General features: G+C 43.6%; 1 protein-coding gene across 1 annotated transcript in view; it reads right to left on the reverse strand.

Moving 5' to 3' along the window:
• The window catches only part of SLC23A2 (solute carrier family 23 member 2), a 96,659-nt gene extending 81,367 nt beyond the window's left edge, over positions 1–15,292 (reverse strand). Inside the window, exons 1-2 of the mRNA XM_065398715.1 lie at positions 15,211–15,292; positions 11,407–11,473 (exon numbers count right to left, since the gene is read on the reverse strand). The gene's annotated coding sequence lies outside the window, so the exon portion shown is untranslated. The remainder of the gene's footprint in view (positions 1–11,406; positions 11,474–15,210) is intronic.
• Between the last annotated feature and the right edge of the window lie 2,830 nt (positions 15,293–18,122).

Below are 18,122 nucleotides of genomic sequence, written 5' to 3' on the forward strand. Positions count from 1 at the left end.
ACAGGGGGTGTTGGATGGGGCAGGGGTCGCTGTCAGGGAACAGGGGGTGTTGGATGGGGCAGGAGTCCCAGGGCGCAGATAGGAGGTTGGGGCCACGACCTCCTCCCCTAACCAGCCCTCCATACAATTTACGAAACCCGATGCGGCCCTCAGCCCAAAAAGTTTGCCTGCCCCTGATCTAGCGTGATTTACTGCATAATACAGGCCATAGTATTTCCCTGAATTAATTCCTGTTTGAACTACAGCCCATATTTTAGGGGGGGGAAATCCAGTCTTGATTTTACCATTTCCAGTGGTGGAGAAACCACCACAAACCTTGGAGACAATGAGGAGACAAAAAGTGTGTAGTGGGAGGAGATGAAAGGGGAGAAAACACACAAAATTATTCCATCAAGATAGAATCCCTTTTTAGAGATGAAGTACGTCTAGAAAACTTTATTCTGGCATCAGGAAGAGTCAGAGGTGATAAGGGAAGGCTGACTCAGATGACCTACAGAAAAGAAAAAAGCATACAGAGCCTTTAAAGATCTAATACCTATGTCCCATCACTAGCGGGGAAAACTACTATTGATGACCTTTCTATATAAAAATCTGTTTCCTTCACTATAAGGCAATACACAATATCATTTTAATGATTCGGAGAGTCACAATATCCTGAAGTTAGCAGAATGCACTATTCCTTATAGTAGGGCCCTTCATTTTTGGTTTTTATTTTATTTAAAATTACCCAGGAAATTATCAGTATTTATTACTACAACAAAAACAGGTGAAAATCAGTGCAAAACATATTAGTAATTTTTCTGGATAAATATCGGGGTTTATTTTGGTGGACGGAAGGACAAGAGAAAAGTATTCAGTATATTAATGCTTTGATGAACAGAATTCAATGTGGTTTTTTAAATAGACCTGAATTGAGTTTTCCTCTCCTTAAACAACTAAAACCAATATGTTTTCCAGCCTAGTTCTTTTTTTCTTTGTTCGACATTTCAAAGAATAAAGGCAAGTTGATCTGGCACAAACTAGAGAAGGGACAAGATTGAACACCGCAGATCCCAAAGTGAGAGGACCCTCCAGGTTGAAGAGCAATTGCCCCAAACAATCTACTTGGATCTCTTAGTAAGCTTAGTATAAACTATTGTATTTTTTGTGCATCAGCGTTTGTTTATGTTTTTTATGCTTGCACTACTCTAAGAAATATTTACTTTCCTTTGTTCATAAACATTTTATTCACAGATACTGGTGTCAAACGAGGTTGCATTGCTTTATCTCCTGTTTGGTGTTGCCACTGACTTCATTACGAGGAAGTGTAGATGGATTCAACACAGGCATCCATGGCTTAACAAAAGTACATAAGAACATCTAAGTTTTGCTAGTAAGTTTATAAGCATGTGATCGCTTGAAAGAGCTGTGGAGTAGCTTGTAGCTAAGGGTAATAACAATAGCCTCTGAAGAGAAAGCAAAGTGCAGAGGAGGCCTGGCTTGCTGGGGAACTCAGTGTAGACAGGGAACTGTGCAGCCTGGAAAAACTCAAGTCAGGAAGGTCTCTGTGCAAGAGAGGTGACAGTTAGGGATCTGGGAACCTACAGTGGCTGCCCTTGCTAAACCATGGAAGGGGTACAAGGCACAGTTGCCTTCAACTGTGACATCTACTACAAACAATTACAGGGAAGGACCAGGAACTGAAAAAATTCCAAGAAGGAAGCAATTCAGAAAGATTTAACAGTCATCAGCAGTACTAAGGATAAGAAAAGTTTCTATTTCAAAAGGGCTTAGATTTTAAGAGCATATGGAAAGTCCAGTGAAATTAGTGGCATAAATTCTATTTCACTAATGCTATCCATTCAATACTCACTATTCTGTCTACAAGGATGAGCATGCATTACAGAGAGCACCTGCCAGCAATCTACCAAAACAAACTGATATACTGGGCCAGTGACACAGAGCCGAGGCAAGTCTCACAGCTTCCTACAGGAACACTGAAGGTCTCAGACAGTTCTACCAGAATGCATACTAACACCTGAAATGCCACATCTTTACTGACAACCTCTAGTATATTAGGGATTGTAGCGGGGTGGACACCCGCTCCTGCCTGGGAAGGGTTAAAGCCAGCCCTGCAGAGGGCTGGGGGAAAAGCTACCTTGGCTGATTGGGGAAGTAGCCAGAGCTGGGCCACACCCTAATCAGGCCTCAGCTGGCCCTATATAAAAAGGCTGTGAGGCAGAGGCCAACCAGTCTCTCTCTACATTCAGAAAGAGAAGGGCCTGGCTACAAGGAACTAGAGCAGAGTACCTGAGTGGAGCAGGGCTGGGGAAAGGCAGAGGAGCTGGGGAGCTCCAGCCTGGAAAGCCCTGGGCTGTGGCCTAGTATTAGGCCAAGGGGTACTGGGGGTTGCAGAGGGCAACCCAGGTGTAGGCCAAGGCAGCAGGTCCAAACCCTCCTTGCCAGTGATGAGTACGCTGATACTGCAGTCTGCCCCAGGCATGGGGCTAGATGATGACTGGCAGTAGCCTTACACTGAGGCAAGGTGGGGTTAGTGGGTGGGGGTTCCCCTGGGAGGGGAGACCCAGAGCAAGGGGTACCAGGGTCATGGGAGCCAGTAGAGGACAAGGCAGATCACTGGCCTGCAGAAGGTGCTCCAGGCTGGATTGAGCTGATTCCCCGGAGTAACCAGCAGGAGGTGCCGCAGGGGTGAGTCCAACCTCTTACAGGGATTAATTCATGTTTATTAAGGGCTTTGAAAATCTAAACCCCCTTTTCCAAGAGGTGGTGATAACAACCATAAATTGCACTGGCATGTTCTTCCAAACAATCACACAGGCCTGTTTTAAAAACGATGTCCAAGTGGAAACCAAGTTTGCCCTCCAGCACTAAACTATGGCTTTCAAAGAACCCAATAAACTGTTAGTCTGTTTGTGTGTTTTACTCCAGTAACAGTTCTTACTCGGAGTTTCTGAAAGCAAGATTAGAATCTGAAAGCAAACAGTATTAAAAAGCTAAAATTAACATGCTAATTTCAAACTGTCTCAATTGCAGAGAAAGGAGGATGGTTATGTCAGAAGATGACTTTTTAATGCAAATGTTTGCAATAAATACATTGATAAATCTCTTTCCACAGGTTCATCACAGAAAAGCAGCTTGTGTTATACAACAAGGAAAGTCTCCAGAAAACATTAAAAACAGAACAAGAAACAGGATTTACCCAAGTTATGTTAGTTTTACTATTGGTGACTAATCATGAGGACAAACCCAGTGATTTACGGTCACTAACTGGACATGGAGCATCTTAACTATTTTTTTTAGGGGCTAGATCAGCAAAGGAGACTTTGAGCATTTTAACACCTAACTTTTAGGTGCCCTACTGCCTAGTGAGACTTACAACCCTTAGTTAAGTGCCCAGGCTTCCTATACAATGCATAGGGGAAGTTAAGCACCTAAGAATAGAGCCACAAAAACCACTGAGCTGAGCAGGAAGTGCCCTAAGACCTAACCCTCAAAAGGTCGTAGATGCCTAAGTTTGGGAGTCAGAAACATGAACCCTCTCCTGAAGTTAGATGTCTAAGCCCTTTCTCACAAAAAGGAGTTAGTAGTATCTTTATAACCTTTAGCCCAGTGTTTAGGATACTCAACCAGGATGTGGAAGACCCATGTTCAGTTCCATTCTCTGCCTGATTGTGGAGCAGAGACTTGAACTTGGATCTCCCCACTCAAGAGAATGCTGTAACCACTGGGCTATGGGTGCATGCTGGGCAGATCTCTCAGGCTCTCCTGTTGAAACTGTTCCTCTGTGTATAAATAATTAAATATGCATTAAAGCACTTGGCTCTCTTCTCCTAGGTGAGCGTGCTAACCACTGGACTAAAGGGGGAATGCAACACTATTTTTTCCTCGTGTTGTTTTGTGCAGCACCCATTCTGGTAGGCAGTTCCTGACACCACCTACTAGATGGAGCCCCGCAGGTGAGATAGGCAAGGCAATGTCTTGTTTGAGGATCTTAGCTGTGAGCTAGGTACCTAGACAGAGGCAGCTGTGTGCATGCCCAGCTACAGATTTAAGCACTAGGGACTTTAGGCACCTACAGAGATAGATGGCAGCTGACTAGGGGATTAAGGTGGCTAAATGGCAGTTAGGTATCTAAATCCCTTTATAGGTCCTGCCCCAGATAGTTTCTCATCCCAGAGCAACACATTAACTCCTATTATTAATGCTTTTTAAATTATCTGAGCACTCCTCACTCTTGCCCATACACTGAAAGATTTATGTAATGCTGCACTTTATTTCAACATATTACAGCAACTATCTAGTAGTTTATCACTTTCACAACGGAACAAGTTTGAAAAGATTGTTTACACAGACTGGCACATGTTCAACTAGTCCTGCTCATTATTCCCCTTGCTATTGTTTGAGATATGTTTAGATAAAAGGTATTATTCAATCATCCAGCTTCACCTCCTCACCATTCTCTGTTTGTGAAGCCAGTTTGCTGCTTTGGAAATTAATGCAACATTACAAATTTAGCATTGCTACTTCACTGGGGAAACAAATACGAAAAGGAGATGGGCAGTAACAAGACCTTGCTTAAACACAACTGATAGTTAGTCTATACAGCAAGTAAAATGATTAACATTGGTACAGCAAGGTGTGATTTACCACAATGGGTTTGAAATTTTTCCTCAGTATAGAAGTCTTTAAGTAAGAAAAGATTTAGAACACATTTAAGTCCCACATGGACTGAGAATTTTTTTTTTTACCAATTCACCAACCAATGTAAATGAGAAGATAATAGAAATGGAAATGTTTCATTTCTATGTTGGTCATCAAGGAATGTCACAAAGGAAAATTAGAATAGGTCGACAGTGGTTCAAACAGCTACAAAGATATTTTTACCATCTTGAGTAAAACCTTGAAACAAAATTTATCCTTACAACAAGACTACCCTTTTAAGACCTTACTTTAGGCCATGTATTTAAATTGGTTAAATGAATAAATTTTCTGTCTTTTGTAACCTTTTGACAGGCTAGCAATTTATTCTTTTACCATGTATTAAAGTTAAAAGGCTTTTATGATGCTTCTGTACATAATTTGGCTTGGCACATTTTAGTAACTAGAGTTATATGCATAACACAATGAAGTGTTAACCTCACTTAATTGGCATTACTTAATGTCCATATGCCTTGAACCTTTTCTTAAATGCAGTAACTCTCCCTGTTTACTATTTGGAGTAAAACTCCTTTCTTATATATTCTTCCTTCAACAGACAACTTCTTAATTGAATAATTAAGGCAAGACGAGATCAGTGTAGATATCCTCTTTTTAAAGATACCCACATGCTGTGATGTCTCCACAACCAATCTATTACCTGCCATTCAACAAGGCATTGGTTGTTGCAACAGCTTACAGAATAAAAATGGTAATTATACTTAATATAGCGGATGCATTGTTCTAAGGACAAAGACTGAGCATATTCAGAAAGTACTGAGTGGACTATGAAAGCATTTGTTAACTGGTGTGCAGAAGTTGAGCTAACATATGTCCAAAAGATCTTGCTGAAAATAGCGAAAGTCCAAGGATTTAGACAATTCTATGGTCTTAGGCTCATCTAACTGTAGGAAACAAACCCGCTGCTGACAATCATCAATAAGTTCCCCTGAAATTATGTTTAAAATTGTTTAATTGCTAGTATTGCTTGGTTTAACTGAGTCCCAGGCCTGGTCAACACTTACAATTTACATTGGCATTGCTACATCTGCTAGAAGTATGAGCTAATGGCTGGAAGCTGAAGCTAGACAAATTCTGACTGGAAATAAGGTGTCAATTTTGAACAGAGAGGGTAATTAACCATTGGAACAATTTACCAAGGTTGTGATGGATTCTCCATCTCTGGCAATTTTTAAATCAAGATGGGATGTTTTTCTAAAAGATATAATCTAGGAATTATTTTGGGGAAGTTCTCTCACTTGTGTTATACTAGGTCAAACTAAATGATCACAATGGTCAGTTCTGGCCTTGGAATCTAGGAATAGCTAAATGTGGTTCGGAGAAGTGGTATTACTATAACAGCAGAACTACTCCTTCTATCTGCCTATGCAGCATCTACATAAGGGGGCTACGCCAGTGTAGTTAGGCTGACATAACCACACTGACATGGGCTCTGTAATGTAGATATGGCCTTAATGACGCTTTCGGTAATGGTGCTGAAAATTGTTTTGTCCTACCATGCTTTGTCCTTTCCAACTAAACCATTGTCAGAATAGATTCAGAGGATATGACTACTCTGCAATTAAAAACCCATGGCTGGGCCAGGACAGCAGATTCGGATTCACGGGGCTTGGGCCAAGGGACTGTTTAATTGCGGAGTAGACGTTCCAGCTGCAGCTGGAGCCTGGGCTCTAGGACCCTGCAAGGTGGGATGGTCCTAGAGCCCAGGCCCCAGCCCAAGCTCAAAGGTCTACACAGCAATTAAACAGCACTGTAATCCGAGCCAGCAACAGGAGTCTAATTCAATGCAGACATACCCAGAGGAACCCACTGCTGAAATCTGTTGCCAGTGACTGTAGTGTTTCCTAGAGTAGAAGAGGCATCATAGAGAAATATTCTCTGTCAAGAGTAGTATCAGCTACCAACTCAAGAGATCATGCTGACTCTCCCCCATCTTCTCCCTTAGAGATCTATACAATCAAAACTGGGATGGATTTTACAAAAAACACAATGGAAATATACCAGTATGTTGGAAATACCATGACCCAGGTTTTACAGAGGGAGACTAGTATGTTGCTTCTATATTGCCTTTTATCCAAGGATTTGCAAACATCAAAGTCAGCTGACACAGCTGTGAGAAGATTATTACTGAGCATCTAGAAGCTCTAATCATGAACTAGGACCCCATTTTGCTAGGTAATGGACTATACCAAGTCAAGTTCTTCATTATTGTACAAGTTTTCCAGCTTCTTGATTTAAAAAAAAAATGAAAATTGGGCTAGCTAGATTAAATAGTCAAATACATTTGTGACTGGCTCTACAATAAAACACAAACCCCAAAATACTTGGAAAAAACAAAAGATGTCCCTCCAACTGCATCTGTTAAATTTTTTAAATGTATAAAATTCCAAGAGTAAATTGGAGTAAGTAAACTAATAATATGAACATATTTGGGGTAAATATCGGGTTAGTAAAACCACTGTCTGGTAGCCTGAATTTATAATACTACCAGCATGATCATATAGTACTTTATAAACAATTATATTCACACTAACACTGTGCAGTAGACAAACATTGTCCCCATTTAAAGATGTGGAAAGGGGCACAGAAGTTGTGACTAACTCACCGTCACACATCTTCAGAGCTTGATCCAACTGCTATTGAAGTCAATAGGAGTCTTTCAATGACTGTAGTGAGAGCTAGACCAAGCTGCTAGTCCATGCCATTAGCTGCTGATGATTAATCCCAACATGTTTTTTAAAAGGAGCAATCCTGTCCAAACTCAGGGCAAAGCGGTGCTCTACATCATATCAGTTAAAACACTTCAAAAGATGATGCCTTTACCTAGTATGCACATGGCTTCAGACATATTAAGATTCATGAGCTCCCAGTCTTGCATTTACCCTACTAGATCACAATGCCTCTCTGGTTAAACTGTTGACACGTACTTAATTCTGCATGTATTTCAACTGTCCAGAACATCTAACCTAAGTGAGAATGAAAAGTGACCTCCTGCTTCAGTTTCCTTGTAAATGTCACCAAACAGCAGAAGTAATGGAGTATTTGCCCAGCCTGCTTCCTTATGAATTCCTCCTTCAGTTCCCCTTCATGCACTTCTCACAAAGAAACCTGCCTTTTCAGCCTCTCATCTGAAGTGCTGGTTGTTTAAAGAATGACTAATCAGCTGGTCCTTGAATGAGGGACATGCAGCTTGCCTACCAAAAATAACTCATTCTGGCTTCAGAAAAAAATTTGCCACAACCTTATAGTCTCATCAAATAACTAGGATACCCTTGGTCTAAAAGACATTACAAGAGACTAGTCGTCAAATGGTCTGGGAACTGCAGGCAGAGCTTGGGTACAGTATCAGAAAGTCTTTGTCCCATCCCACCATCTGAAATGGTCTGCACAGGCAAGCATGTTGCCTTTGTTAAGTAGGACAGAAGCAGATACTGGAATCTCCATACAAAGGACCAGTTTCTCGATTTCGGCCTCATTTATCCTTTGTAACTTAACACAATAGGGATTCCAAGACTCAGATAACACAAAGCAGGCATCCCTTCCCACAAGAAAGGTAAAAGCCACAGCATGTTCAAATCCTATCACAATGCAGTCAGCTCTCAACTGCTATTTGACTTTATGGCATTTTAATTTTATTTAACATTTGCTAGAGAAACAAGAGAGAGTTGCTATTTTTGTAACGCAGCATTTTATTCCGAATTACAAGCTAGTAATAACTTCATAGAATGACAAGTGACAAAGCCATGACAAGCTATCAAGGTTGTAGGTTTGGGGCTTTTTTTGGAAAGCATTTATATGCTCATGAATATTGTAAGATTATTTTTTAAAGCTTAAATTCAATCAGCACCACAAAATAGAAAAACTTTGAAATGTATACTTAAAGGCACAGTATAGTATTCTAACTGATAATGCTAAACTAGTGACACCAAAAAGACCACCGAAAAACAATGATACTATGGTAGCCAAATAAGAGCCATGATCACAGATGTGTCTCAAAAGTGGGTTCAGTTTACATCTATAGTACTCTGCAAGTGTAACTTCAGGCCACACCTACTTGACCCAAAGCTCCTTTCAAAGATTTCCCATCATGGCCAATACCAGTTCAGCTCCACTAGCGTTAGCAACCTTGATAGCCCTGGCGTAGACAGGCCACCAGCATATTAACGGCCGCATCATCTAACTACGCTCTAGTGGGCATAGTGCTTCAAATACCAGCAGCAGCCTGTTTACGCTAGGGTACCCGCGTGTGCACAAAGACTAAAAGTTCTCTCTCCCCACTCCAACCTACTTTTAAATTTTACAGCTGATCACAGCAAGAGCAAGCACCCTGATAAGAGTTGAAATCACACTGAAGACATTTGCGTTGGGGGAGTGAGGGGGAGGGGACATTGCCAACAAGTCTAATGAGATATCAAGAGATGACAAGCAAACCAGAGTAGCCACAATGAAAATGTGCTAGTGCATTTTAAAGTACTAATGGGGCTCAAGCTTACTAAATGCATGTAGGCATAAGAATCTATTACATGTACTTAGGAGTGCAAGTATACAGAATCAAAAATTAGATATGGAGGAGACCTACTAAGTCAACTTGCTCATTCACCTGACAATACAGAATTGCTCTCTACAATACAGTCTCAAAATGTTTTATCCAGTCCACTTAAAATGACTCACGCAATAAGGTAGCTGACTTACAAATATATGCAACTAATAAATTTCAGGGATGCTCAGAACATTCCAAACCAGCCCTATGTGCAGTGTTAGATTTAAAACACCATCAGGGAAGAAGAAGAAAAAAATCAACCAACTTTTCCTTCAGTATTTATACCCATTTGACTCTATATACTTTGAGCCATTTTAATCTAAAAACAAACGTACTGTTCATGTTAGCAGGAGGTTACTGAAATCAGACCTCAATCCCCTTAATCACAAGGCAGATAAGAAGCAAACATTCCTTTACATCTAAAATATGATTAGTAATTGCACTCAAGAAACCCTATTTCAGCCATTATTTTTAACCAACATAAAACCTAGAAGTCTAATACAAGAATACAATTAAATGTCGTATTGCTGCTTAGACCTTTTCAAAAGCAGTTCTAACAGAACTACTCTTCCTGTATGCCCTTTTAAAAACCCTGGAATCATTCAGAGAGCTCATTTTCTCCGGCACTTCGACGTCACAAGCATTGGATCAAAACACCACTTGTACAGAAGGAGAAGGATATAATGTCCTCTACCACACACAAGATCAGATCCGGATCATTATGGTTGTACCTAACATCATCTATATACTGAAGGGCATATAGTGCATGTCCTCAACACTAACAGAATTGCTTTGTGTTTAAATTGTCTCAAACTTAATATTAACATGATTTTGAGAATGGATATCCATGTGCCTCACTGCCTGAAGTGGAGAGGTTAAGAACCTCTGAAATCTCCCCATTATTAAAGGGCAAAGGGCTGGAATGGACTTCACTCCCTCCTGAGTCAATTAGCACAGCTCTCTTAGACACATGGATAGGAAGGCCCTGAAGTAGCAGTACAAGCACTTCAGTGGAGCCCAAGACAGAGGGAAGGGTAGCTAGTTTAGCAGAGAAACAAGAAACTGGGAGGATCTAGGGAGAAGCCTGAAGGGAAGTTATGTTAAGCACAAACTGCAAGAAAGCAGCACAAAGGGGCTTGGAGATCTGAAGTGGCAAAGGAAAACAGCGGCCTGTCTGAAGGAGCAGACCTAGCTATTTTATACAGGGTCCCCAGGCAGAGCAGAGGGTGGGCCTGGGTTCCCCTACCAGCCTCTGAGGCATGCAAGCCCAGTGGAAGGAATATTGAGCCAAAAGGCAGGCTCAGGAATAGCCCAAGATGGGAGCAAAAGGCTCTCTTGTATTGGGGTGTTTTGTGAACTTTCAGTTGGACCCTTCTGCTATCACACCAGGACACTGAACTTTGCAACTTGGCTGAAGGGCTGGGCAACAGAAGACCCATTGAGAGATGGACTGCCTGAAAAAGATGCCGGAGACAAGGACCAGTCACAGCATTGCACCCTGCCACAACTGGGCGCTTCAGGTGGTGAGTCCACTATGTTACAGTGCAATTATAGTACAAACCTAGACGTTGGAAAAAAAGTGAGATTTCAAAATCCTGATCCCTTTTCCAAGGTGTGCTTTTTTTTTTTTTTTTTTTTTTTTTGGTTAAGCTAAACAAACATAGCTGAGAGTTGTCAATTTGGATTCACTTCTTCATAGTAAGTGATGAATTTGTTTTTATATATTTGTTTTATATCTAGAGGTCAAGATAGGTTCTTCATAAATTACAGTATTTGAAACACTCGGTACATAGAAATAACAGGAGTACTTGTGGCACCTTAGAGACTAACAAATTTATTAGAGCATAAGCTTTCGTGGGCTACAACCCATAGAAGAAAACCTAGAAGTCTAAACTTCATTTTTTGCCTCTTATAATCTGAAAATAGCTGACCACCCCCAGACTTTTTTCCACCTTCCAGACTAGAGTTACCATCAGTACACTACTAATCACGAGAAAATACGGTTTCTAATGGAAACATGCTCCACAATAATAATAGCAGTATTATAGGTTAGAGGAGAAAGGGATAAGTGAAAGCTTACAAGCAAAACATTTTAATGCAACAGAGCACAGCAAACAGATTTTGTTTTCAATTATTTAATTTATTCCTACCTTCCACTACAGCATGATGCACATCCCCTTACATAACCCGACTGTCAGTCTCCTCTACCTGCAGATTCTAAGCAAAAATAAAACATATTTTAATTATTGACATAGTGTTTCATAAGTGTTCACTCTTCGTAACTATAGTTAGGTGAGTACTGGATGGTAGTAACTGTTTCAGATATGTATGGACATAAAACAGGGAAATTCTTCCAGCTAACTACCCAAATTTCCCCAATCAGTTCCAACACATCTCTCAGTCAGATCGCATTCTGGTTTGTGCTATACCCTCAATGTAATTTACATGGCAGGCCCTAGAATACCTAAGAATGTCTTGAACATTCTTCTCCATAGCGCCTCAAGCTTGAAAATGAAATGCATGAGAAAAATGTGTTTGAAAAAAAAATCATCCTTAAAAAATGGCTCCCCAGTCATAGTATCTCTAAGGCCTTGGCTACAGAAAAGAGTAATAAGAATCTTGTCTACATGAGGGAAATTGACCAGAATAGCTATTGCAGAATAAACTATTCCATAATATCTCCTTGTGTAGACACTTCTGGAATAAAAGTCCAGAATAATAAAGTTACTTTTATTCTAAAACAGGATGTCCACCTAGGGAGCTATTCTGGAACAGTAATTCAAGTCAATTTCCCCTGAGCAGATAAGGCCTAAAAAAAGTTAATACTGTCTCAAATTAGATCATTATGGCAGGTTATCCACTATTTGTCAAAGAATCCATACTATTAAAAAAAAAAAAAAAAAAAGAGTTTTACCAGTTTAATTTAAACCCAAGTGACAAACTAAACCAAAGAAAGCTATTCTTATACCAGAGTAAGAGCCTCCACATGGAGGTTTCTACGACTGTGTCAATTACTGCTTTAGATTATGGGGGGGGGGAACCAAAACTTTCCCATGTAGGCAAAGCCAAGGAGAGAAAGTGACAAGCTGACTTGTTCTAATTATAACCCTTTGACATGGAAAACAAAACATTAACAAATTGAAACCCTACAATCGGCAGCATCTCTAGCTATTGTTCTTTTCTACCCAATGTTTTGATCGCACGCGGGGGGGGGGGGTCCCCCACATTTTTAGCACTTTCTGTTAGGGAAAAAAATTCAACTGCTGCTGCCCTTACTAAGCTACACATGCAGAAAAATGTCTCCATCCAAACAACGCTAATAGCAAAGCTCTGACCTTTATTCTTCCCTGTGAATTCAATTGTGTGTTAACTTCAAAGCAGGAGTATTTCAGTGCTAATGCTATTAAGACAGACGATAAGAAAAACACTCAACAAGGCATATTTTAAAAATATCTATATCCTCCCAGCCCCGTCTCAGAAAGGACTCTTTTCTTGCTGCTCCTTCACCATGTCCTACTACTACCTAGAAAACTGTAGGGGTTGCTATCGCGCTTGGTATATTTCCTTTTTGCTTCCCAAACTCACCTTTGGATCAAAAGTAAATGCAAGATGAGGACATGGTTCTTTATTGCAAAAAAAGGCAGCGAGCAGCTGCCCAAGTCACTGCTGGAGAGAATGGTAGTCACAAACCCTGCGCCTTTCCCCTAGAGCTTAGACAATACTCTTGTAACTCCCACGAAAACTCACTAGGGGGAAAAAAAAGATGTTCTCTTATCACACATTAGTTAACACATGGTAAAAGCCTAATGAACACAGGGCAGTTTGTAGTTTTTTCCCTCCCCACACATTAGCAGGCTGAGGCAAACTTCAGGACGGAGCCTAAGGTTCATCTCAACTTGCTAACTCATGTTAAGACCATGTGTGGCAAAAGTGAAAAGGGAAGAAATGCATCATCATTCATTACCTTGTTTTACCAACTTGCAAGGTTTGTGATTCCCCTTCAGGCTGCTAACTTCTGGTGCCTAAAGAACCACCCTCAAAAGCAGATCCAAGGCTGTGTTAAGAGTTTATCTTCTCCGACTAGGCTACAACAATGGTTGTTTCAAAATGAAAGGATGGGAATAAAAGTGAATCCTCCTTTCTCGGTCTCTGTATTTTATCTTTTATAGAAAAAATAATCACATACGCATAGAAAGCTATGCTACTTGCATACACAATGCTGGGCATTAACTGCTCTACTTACCTCAGGGGTCGGCAACCTTTCAGAAGTGGTGTGCCGAGTCTTCATTTATTCACTCTAATTTAAGGTTTCACGTGCCAGTAATACATTTTAACGTTTTTAGAAGGTTTCTTTCTATAAGTCTATAATATATAACTAAACTATTGTATGTAAAGTAAACAAGGTTTTTAAAATGTTTAAGAAGCTTCATTTAAAATTAAATTAAAATGCAGAACCTCCCGGACCGGTGGCCAGGACCTGGGCAGTGTGAGTGCCACTGAAAATCAGCACGCGTGCCATAAGTTGCCTACCCCTGACTTACCTTTTAGAAAGTGAAATGTAACTGCAAGCTAGGACCAAGCTTTGATGGTGGAATTTGATTTTATCTGTGTCGCTCATTTCCAATAAAAATATTTTAAGATAAAGAAAATGCATACACAAGACACACATGGGGCTCACAGGTAAAAGTCACAGAACAAATGTATCCTTTTATCTGTTCCAAATAAACCCACAAGCATATCACGAGAGAGGGATCAGACAAGGGGGGAGGGAGGGAAAACAGCCCACCCCTTCAGAGCCATGTGAGAATTAACCTGAATACTTCACTGGTTTACAAGCTTACCCCCTGCCACCCACTTGGTTGCAAATAAAGATGAGGATATAAGTGGAAGAGAAAAAAACAAACATGCCACATTAAAAAAAAAACCCTTTTCGGCCTTTTTTTTTTTTTTTTAATTTATTTCCTTTTGCAAGATAAAGGGATCCTCTTCCCATGTACCTACTGCCATACCCGCACAGACAGACAGCATGACAGCCCAGGCCATGCTATTCCTGATGCAATTAGCTTGCTCTGCCCTACTGGTACAGGCTAGGGAAGGGAAGCCGCAGCTAAACATGCCAAATGGGGACCCCGGCTCCCAGACAGAACATGGAGGAGTGATCACCTAGCAGGAGCATGGAAGAAAGATGATACTGAGCACCAGGAAGAGATGGTGGGGGGGGAGTTTATACCAGACCTGAGGAGCGGGTCACCCCCCAGACACACACAGCAAGGAGCAGGGGGGTGATGCTGAAAGCAGGGAGAGGGTGGCAATGGGGGGGCGGGAGGGGAATAGGGATCATTGGCTATGGAAGTGGTGGTGGGGATTATCCCCAGGCAGAGGATTAATACAAAGCGGGGGATACGGAAGGAGGAAGGTGGGTCAATATCACACAAGATGGAGCAGGACGTTAACAGGGGAGGGAGCAGTGCCAGGCAGCGGGGAGGGGTGTAGGGGGCAGTGCCAGGCACCCGGGGGGGCATTGCTAAGCGGGGGGGGCAGTACCAGGCAGCGGGGATGGGTGTGGGGGGCAGTGCCAGGCAGCACAGGGGGGGGGGCATTGCTAAGCGGGGGGGGGGCAGTACCAGGCAGCGGGGATGGGTGTGGGGGGCAGTGCCAGGCAGCACAGGGGGGGGGGCATTGCTAAGCGGGGGGGCAGTGCCAGGCAGCGGGGGGTGGGGGTGCAGTGCCAGGCAGGCAGAAGATGCGAGCTGACTAACCAGCCACAGGGAAGGGATGGGGATGATGGGGTCGCAGGGGAGGGGGGTTAGAGGCGGTGCTGGGGGGTTACCCCCCGGGGGCTGGGGATACACCCGCAAGGGGGGGGCGAGGCAGGCAATGCCTGCGGGGGGACAGACGGGGGGGGGCGCTACTGGAGGATAAGGCGGGGGGTGGCCCGGCTCGCTCCCTCTCACCTGCCATGGCAGCCCCGGGGCGGCTGGAAATGGCGCTGGGGGGCTCCGGCTCCGCGCTCTCGGCGGCGGCGACTGCGGAGGCAGCAACAGCAGTGGTGGGGCCGGCCCGGGCACGCGGGAGGGGAGGGGAGGGGCGGCCCCGCGCGGCTCCGCCCCCCGCAAGATGGCGGCCACGTCGTAACCCCCCCCTCCATGTCCTGGGCTCTCCGCGGGGGAGGTGGGGGGGTTGTCGCTCTGCTGCCCCCTCCTTCGCCCCCCATTTCCCCTGGTCCCATGCGTGCGCCGCCCCCTTCACCCCAATCCTCCCCGTGCCTCCCATTGCTCCTCCTCCCTTCCCAGCCCATGACCCCCTCCCCTCCAGTCTGCTTCCCCGTCTGCTCCCCCCAAAGGGCTCTTCCGTCCCCCTCTGTCCCCCCCCCACGCCTCCTCCCCCCATTCTGCCCCTCTCCACCTTTGTCCCTTCTGCTACTCCACTGGACCCTGCTCCCCCCTACTCTTCTCCATCCCTCGCCCCTGCTCCCCTTCCCTCTCTGCCCCATTCCTCCTCTCTCCCCTGCTATCCTTCCCCCTCATTCCTCTTCTGCTCCCCAGTCTGTTTTGCCCCACTCCTTCTGTCCCTTCCACCCCTCATTCTTCCCCTGCTTCCCCAGCCAGCCCCTGCCCTGGGTGCATTATAGCTTGGACTGTCACTGCCCTGGTTTTGTTGCATCAGTCACATCCCCTGTGCAGAGGTCTGAGTGCTGGGAGAAAGGCGCAAGCCCCTGGCCAGGGTATTTGATGAAACATTTATCTGTATGCAATAAACAAAGGGATGTTTTGTGGGAAGTTCACATACACACTGTAGGGGACATTGTGTGATGCATGTACGCACCTTTTAGGGACATTTTGGAAGATAACATCCCAAAAGGTGTGTGAGTAAGGGTGATACTCGCACCTTTTGAGCCATTTTGTGGGGCACACCTATCCACACCCCTTAGGGAATGTTTTGTCTTGTCATTTTTGTAACAGGTTTTGCAGGGTTTGTTTGCATGTTTGTAAACTGTACAAGGAACTCAGACCATTTGCTTTTCCTCCACCTATGATATCTCTATTTAGATTCCTTCCATCTCCCTGTCACTGGTAGAGTTGAGACTCCTGGTTCCTACCCTCCTGTGGAACATAATCAACCCTTTTCACCCTTGGCATTTCAGCCTCCAGTCATTGTACAATAGCTTCCCTAAGTGCTGAAAAATACCCCACCTTCTGAGCATTCTGCACTGACAAGTACATAAATACTATTTTAAAAAAACCTGGGCAAAGTATTTACTCAAAACATCAGCAACATTTAAATCCAAACTTCTCTGAGGTTCTGTTTCTCCTCCCACCCTTTGTCTGACTTGTCCATTGTAAGATCTTCAGAACAGGAACTAGCTCTTGCTGTACATATGTCTGGTGCCTAGCACAATAGGGCTCTGATTTCAGGTGGGGCCTGCGGCTACTGTATTGCTGTAATACAAATAGATTTTGTATTTCTAGTCTTTGAACATAAATTTTAAAAGAAAAACTGGTACCTTGATACTGTTGTAACTGGCACTCTATAAATATCTTATATAGATGGCAGTAATTAGTTGCACCATCTACTCAGGACACTCCCTACACTAACACAGGAACAAATCAACATACCCTTAGAGCCCCGACCGGGGTTATTCTATCTACTACCCAAGATCCACAAACCTGGAAATCCTGGACGCCCCATCATCTCGGGCATCGGCACTCTCACTGAAGGACTGTCTGGATATGTGGACTCCCTACTCAGACCCTACGCCACCAGCACTCCCAGCTATCTCCGTGACACCACAGATTTCCTGAGAAAACTACAATGCATTGGTGACCTCCCAGAAAACACCATCCTAGCCACCATGGATGTAGAGGCTCTCTACACAAACATCCCACACACAGATGGAATACAAGCTGTCAGGAACAGTATCCCTGATGATGACACAGCACAACTTATTGCTGAGCTCTGTAACTTTATCCTCACGCACAATTATTTCAAATTTGGTGACAATATATACCTCCAGACCAGTGGCACCGCTATGGGCACCCGCATGGCCCCACAATATGCCAACATTTTTATGGCTGACCTGGAACAACGCTTCCTCAGCTCTCGTCCACTCACGCCCCTTCTCTACCTACGCTACATTGATGACATCTTCATCATCTGGACCCATGGGAAGGAGACCCTGGAAGAATTCCACCATGATTTCAACAGCTTCCACCCCACCATCAACCTCAGCCTGGACCAATCTACACGGGAGGTCCACTTCCTAGACACCACCGTACAAATAAGCGATGGCCACGTTAACACCACCCTATACCGAAAACCCACCGACCGCTACGCCTACCTTCATGCCTCCAGCTTCCACCCCAGACACACCACACGATCCATCGTCTACAGCCAAGCACTGAGGTACAATCGCATCTGCTCCAACCCCTCTGACAGAGACCAACACCTACAAGATCTTCACCAAGCATTCTCAAAACTACGATACCCACACAAGGAAATAAAGAAACAAATCAACAGAGCCAGACATGTACCCAGAAGCCTCCTGCTACAAGACAGGCCCCAAAAAGAAACCAACAGAACTCCACTGGCCATCACCTACAGTCCTCAGCTTAAACCTCTCCAATGCATCATCAGTGATCTACAACCCATCCTGGACAATGATCCCTCACTTTCACAGACCTTGGGAGGCAGGCCAGTCCTCGCCCACAGACAACCCGCCAACCTTAAGCATATTCTCACCAGCAACCATGCACCGCACCATAACAACTCTAACTCAGGAACCAACCCATGCAACAAACCTCGATGCCAACTCTGCCCACATATCTACACCAGCAACACCATCACAGGACCTAACCAGATCAGCTAC

This window comes from Emys orbicularis, chromosome 2, assembly GCF_028017835.1.
Source record: "Emys orbicularis isolate rEmyOrb1 chromosome 2, rEmyOrb1.hap1, whole genome shotgun sequence".
Lineage (NCBI taxonomy): Eukaryota > Metazoa > Chordata > Testudines > Emydidae > Emys > Emys orbicularis.